The sequence below is a fragment of the Phoenix dactylifera genome, unplaced genomic scaffold (assembly GCF_009389715.1).
Source record: "Phoenix dactylifera cultivar Barhee BC4 unplaced genomic scaffold, palm_55x_up_171113_PBpolish2nd_filt_p 001327F, whole genome shotgun sequence".
NCBI lineage: Eukaryota > Viridiplantae > Streptophyta > Magnoliopsida > Arecales > Arecaceae > Phoenix > Phoenix dactylifera.
The window spans coordinates 56037-62537 of record NW_024068657.1 but is presented as its reverse complement, the minus strand read 5'-3'; the positions used below and the strand labels follow the sequence as shown (position 1 = coordinate 62537).

Genomic DNA, 6501 nt, shown 5'->3' with positions numbered 1-6501 from the left:
ATGACTCCTTGAATGCAGTGTACGAGGCAAAAAAAGAAGATTTAGGAAGACACGAATAAAATTAGGGGTGGCAATCGGTCGGGTTAGACATAAATGGGTCGGGTCACATGCAGGTCGGGTCAGAAAATTGTAAACCTGAACCCGACCCTGTTTATTAAACAGGTCAGAAAATTACAACTTGAACCCGACATGTTTATTAAACGAGTAACCCGACCCGACCCGTTTAACCCGTTTAATAAAAAAATAAAATTTAATCTGGGCGCCTACTTCGCCACCCCCGCACGGCCACCTCTACACCCAGTCCTTCCACCCTATTGACCGCGCCACCGCGAGCTCCTCCCCGTGAAGGCGCTCGTCTTCATGACCCATGGCTACGGCTCCGACACCGGCTGGCTCTTCCAGAAGATCGCCATCGCCTACGCCACCTGGGCTGCAAAGTCTACTGCGCCGACCTCCTCGGCCACGGCCGCTCCGACGGGATCCGCTGCTACCTCGGCGACATGGAGTTCGTCGCCACGGCTTCCCTCGCCTTCTGCCTCTCCGTCCGCCCGTGAGCATCCGTCCCTACCGGCCTTCCCTCTTCGGCGAGTCAATGGGCGGTGCCACCACCCTCCTCATGTACCTCCACACCCCGGAGCCGGGCGTCTGGACGGGGCTTATCTTCTCCGCGCCGCTCTTCGTCATCCCGGACGACATGAAGCCCTCCCGCGTCCTCCTCTTCCTCTACGGCCTCCTCTTCGGCCCGGCCGAGACGTGGCAGACAATGCCGGACAACAAGATGGTGGGAAAGTCCATCAAGGACCCGAGCGCCTCCGGATCATCGCCTCCAACCCGCGGCGCTACACGGGGCCGCCTTCGTCGCCGGGTGCTTCTTCGTGGTCCGACTGGCCGTCAAGTGGATGATGCGGCGCAAGCCAGAGGTGGGCGAGTGGGTGAGCGATGTCGAGATCAGCATCCTCGGGGGCGCGGTGGCCGCCGGCTTCATCTCGGGGGTCTTCGAAGCCTTTGCGTACGAGCTTTGAGGGAAGGAGACTCCTTCTACCGCAGACATTGTCCATGGTGGATGATGACCCAAAGATTGATTCATAGATTGATTTTGATGATCACAAAACCTTGAAGTATAGATACTAATGTTTATGTTGCAAGGAGAAAGATATTTATTTTGCAAGGAACATAGCAAGTTGGAAGAACACAAGAAGGCCTCCAAAGCTCTCAAGTTGGAAGAAAGCTACAATTTATTGGCCCAAGCTTAAAGTTCAAAGGATTCAAATTGGAGGAGTAAAATCAAAAGAAAAATTCAAAAGAACAGTCTTCGAGTCGACTCCAGTGGAATTCGAGTCGACTCCGGAGAAGTATGAGTCGACTCCGGAGAAGTATGAGCCGACTCCTAGGAGTCACAGGCAGAAAAGTCAGAGAGCAGTTTTCGGGTCTGAGATTCGAGTCGACTCCAGTGGAACGCGAGTCGACTCCGATGGTTGGTAGGTCGACTCCAAAGAAAGCAAGAGTCGACTCTCAGCGGAACACAAGGAAAAAGTCAGAGAGCATTTTTGGGACTCTGAGATTCGAGTCGACTCCCGCATTGCACGAGTCGACTCCGAGACTCCGCGACCATCAACAGACAGAAAACCAAGTTACTGCCTCTGAGATTCGAGTCGACTCCCAGACAGCTCGAGTCGACTCCAAGACAGCTTCACATCAAAAAGGCAGAAGACCAAGTTTCGCAAACTGAGAGCCGAGTCGACTCCAAGGAGGCTCGAGTCGACTCCAAGACTGGATGAGCCAAACGACAGAGAATCGAGAGTTCGGGCTCTGAGATTCGAGTCGACTCCCAGGACAGTCGAGTCGACTCGAGTGGACAAAATTCAAATTTGGATCCACGGACTTCAGTGGAAGAGCCGACTCCAGAATTGCCAAGTCAGCTCCAGAAGTTGGCGAGTCGACTCCGGGTTAAGTCGAGTCGACTCCCAGTCGAGGCAAGCACATTAATTCAAATTTGGAACAGTGGCCGAGTCGTCTCCGGTAAAACACGAGCCGACTCCTGCAACAGGCGAGCCGACTCCTGATCGCGCGAGTCGACTCCGATCCCAACGGTCATATTGTCAGGAGGTGCAGACTGGTTCCAACGGCTCTTTTTCTTGTCTCTAACGGCTATATTCTTGTTTCCACGCCATCTAAAGCTATAAAAACAAGAAGAGAGCTAGGGGAGAACTCATGGAAGTGGGAGAGATCATCTAGAAAAGAGATCTCAAAGAGATTACAAAGGAAATCTCCCATAAGCACAAAAAGGGCCATCCAAAACGAAATAGAGAGAAGAAGAGCATCCAAGTGAATCCGTAAGCTTCCTCTCCATCCGTGTGCTGCCTCGGGGATCCTCTACTTCATGACAAATCAGAGGAGGATCAAGTAAAGAAGAAGTCGAGCTCCTCCATCTTCAAAATTCGTTTGAGGGCTTCTCTTTACTCTATTTGTTTATATTGTTATATTTGCTTGTTTAAGAAGCTTTGATTTATTTTTATTCTTTGTTTTAATATCTTGTAACTTGATTCAATCAAGGGATTGAATCAAGGGGTTAAAGGTTTGTTGGTAAGCCAAAGGGAAAACCAACGGTGTAAGGTTTGTTGGTGAGCCAAAGGGAAAACCAACGGGGTTTAGGTTTGTTGGTGAGCCGAGGGTAAAACCAACGTGTAAGGGTTCGATTGTGATCCCGGGAAAACAATCGGGGTGGTTCTAGTCGGTGAGCCTGGGAAAACCGACCGAGTTCGTTGTGACCTCGTAAAACAACAAGTTGGGTTGTGAGCTTGTAAAACAACCGGCTGTAATCTGTAGGATTATAGTGAAATTCCCAAGAGGTCTTGGGGAGTGGATGTAGGTGCTGGGATGCACCGAACCACTATATTTTGTTGTGTTTGTGATGCTCTTTGTTGACTGACCTCCTCACTCACTTACTTAGATATTAAGCTTGCTTAACTCTTCTTCGTGCATCCTTTAGTTGCAAGCATAATCAATTTACTCAATCATTAAATTGAATAGCATACTAGGGCAAAATTAGACTAATCTTTTATTGAACCCACTGCTTAATAGTTGATTAGATTAGAATCATACTCTTGCTAAGGTTAAGCTTCACTAAGCATCCATACAACTTAGCATAATTAATCAAAAGATTAGAAGTAGTTTAAAAGTTTTAAAAGACCCAATTCACCCCCCCTCTTGGGTTGTCACCTTGGGCAACAAGTGGTATCAGAGCAGGTGCTCAAATATTATTTGTAGTACCTACCTAGAGCCAAAGATCATGACAACTCAAATAGATAGTTTTCTAGGAGAAGGACAATCAATTGATACACCACCACTATTTAATGGCATAAACTATACACATTGGAAAATACGCATGCGCATCTTTTTCATCACAATCAACTATTATTTATGGAAAATCATAATAAATGATCTTCACACACTCTCATTTTAATGAAAAATGCACAAAATGCTGATGCCATGAACCTTTTATATTGTGCATTAGATAGGAATGAGTTTAATTGCATATCTTCTTGCATGACTGCTAAAGGAATATGGAATATGCTTGAAGACAAATATGAATGCACTAACAAATCTGAAACATCATGTGTAGAAGGAGAGCAGTATCATATTGAAAATCCATGCTTGGTGGCACATGAGGTACATGCTGGAACTGAAAGCAATTTTACATTTGATGAACTCCACGATGCCTTTTCTGATTTGTATTTAGAATATAAGAAACTTGTTTGTAAGAACAAGAACTTGAAGAATGAAAATCAAATTCTAATAGATGAAAAACTGAAACTAACTAGTAAAACTGAAATCTTAATTAAAGAAAATCAAGAACTAAATCAGAAAAACCAACTTCTCACTGAAAGCCATGATAAACTTAAGAAAAATAATGAATTGCTTTCAGAAGATAACAAAAGATTAACTAAAGAAGTTGACAAATTAAAACCTGTTGTTGAAAGATTTACTTTGAGCTCTGAAAAGTTGAATCTAATGATAAATAATCAAAGAGCTGAATTTGATAATATTGGATTGGGATGTCAACCTTGGTACACCCAAAAATCTTTCAAGAATATGTTTGTTAAAACAGTTTCTAATCATTTTAAAATAGATTCTTATAATGCTGATAAACAGGAACAAAGGTTATGCAAAATCTCTTCTGTTCCTAAATCTGTACATTACAAATTTGATAAACCTAAAAGGCAAAAACAGAAAACTGAAGGATTATCTACCACTCATGTTAAATCCATGTTTGTTAAATTTAATAAGAAGATGCAGAAATACACTTCTTGTAGTCCAAAAATCTGCAAGCCTATGGACAAAATAGCTATTAAGAAAATATGGGTTCCAAAAGGAACAATAATAGCTAACCTGCAAGGACCCAAAAGAGCTTGGGTTCCTAAGTTGAAAATCTAAATATTTTCTGCAGGTGTGTCTAGCACTCAAGGCTCCAACAAAAGATGTTAAATTGGACATTGGGTGCTCTAGACATATATTAAAGAATAAAACTTAAATGTAATCAAGAAAAATAATTAAAATAGAAGAAATAACTTCAAATTTCTCCATCTTTCTATATTATACTTTACTTATTGTTGGATAAGTTGCTAGATGATTAATCAATTTATTAAGATTAACTCTATGAATTCTCTATATGCTTGATTGAGAGCTTTTATCCATGGCATTATTGTTTATTGATCATAGATATGAAAATGTGTACTTGGTATGCCTTTGAATATTGCACTATAAATACCAAGATTAAAGAAACCATCTTTGGCATATAATATCAACTCATGCGAGTATGGATTTAATTTCAAAAGACTTTGGCATTGGCTTACTTAGAGTATCTTCTGAAAGGTCAAAGTTTGCTATGCATGTTAACTAAGGAAACAAACAAGAATCAATTTCTAAATCTAAAGATGTTGTTTCCATCACTAGTTTTCAAAAGCTTACATTGGATTTGTTCTTGGCAAATAAAACTGAAGTATTTTCTGTATTTGCTAAATCTGTAAAAGTGTTTCAAATGAAAAAGGTTTCCAAACTGTGAAGAATCATGACACAGTGTTGAAAACCAAAATCCTGATAAAAGTTATACAGAAAATAATATTAAATCCAATGATTTCAGCACCAAGGACACCATAAGTAAAATAGAATTAATAGAATTCTTGAAGAAATGAAAAAGACAATTATGTATGATAGTCATCTACAAATAATTTTTAAAAGACTATCATCACTGCTTGTCATACATATGATTCTATTATCTATTTTTGATGAAAATTTTGATCTTCTGAAAAATGGAAAATGAACCATTGCATATCTTTCATCAGTCGTACATGTTATGCTTGATATGCTCTTATGAAAATAATGCCAAATCTGATAAAGATATTTCTATTCTTGGATATCATTCATCAAGCAATGCATATAGAGCATTCATGAAAAGATTCTAGTTGTAGAAGTATCAATTCATTTTATTCTTTATGAGACTAGTGATTTATTATCAAGATACTAAAATTATATGTATGGTTAATCTTTTACATATAACAATCTGAAAAACTTGTTAATAATTAGAACCAAATTGGATTTTTCAGATATGCTCTTAATAAAAAAATTGACTGACTAAATTAAGAAAAGATAAATAGATCTTGATAAGATTCTTGCATGATTAGAAGTAAAATCACCTCATTTCATTTGCTTGCTTTATGAGCTTTATTTCTATCAAATGAATGTGTAGAACACTCCTATGTGTTATTTCATTAAAAAGATATATGTAAATAACCACCATATTAAAACACTCATTACAATATGATAAAGCAATATATGATTTGAACAAGCATCAAAAGCATATATAAAAGCTTAAGTAACCTTTTTGATAGAAAGAATAGTGATAAATCTATGCATCAAAAATTTGTGATATTTATTTGCTCAAAGATGCATTGATGACATCATTTTGGTTCTACTAATGAAGAGTTATATGAAGATTTTACTTAGCTCATGTAAGGTGAGTTTGAAATATGTATGAATGAATTAACATCTTCTCTCAAACTCCAAATTAAGACAAACAAGAAAGGGGATCTTCATTGACCAATGTTAGTCCACAAGAAAACTCTTATAGAAGATTGGCATGAAGAAGGTACATCTAAGACCCCATCTTGTAGAATTTGAAAGGATGAGCAAAGTAGATCTATTGTTTAAAGTGTATTGAAGATGATAGAATAATTATTTTATCATACAGCTAATAGACCAGAATGTATGCTCATTATGTGCACTTGGCAAGACTTCAATCTAACTTTAATGAATCTATTTTATTGATAACAAATAAATCATAATCTGAATTTGATAGAAACAACTGTTTAAGATATTGATTAAAACTTAGCTAATCTTATTGATAATTATCTTAAGCAAATAGAATCTAAACTAAATTATTTTTGAAAATAAGAAATTGAATTGACCTTGATAAATCTTCTATTGCCTCACATGCTTGTCCTT

General features: G+C 39.0%; 1 pseudogene; it reads left to right on the top strand.

Moving 5' to 3' along the window:
* Positions 1–280: 280 nt before the first annotated feature.
* LOC103717575 lies at positions 281–953 on the top strand (annotated as a pseudogene).
* The last annotated feature ends 5548 nt before the right edge of the window (positions 954–6501 follow it).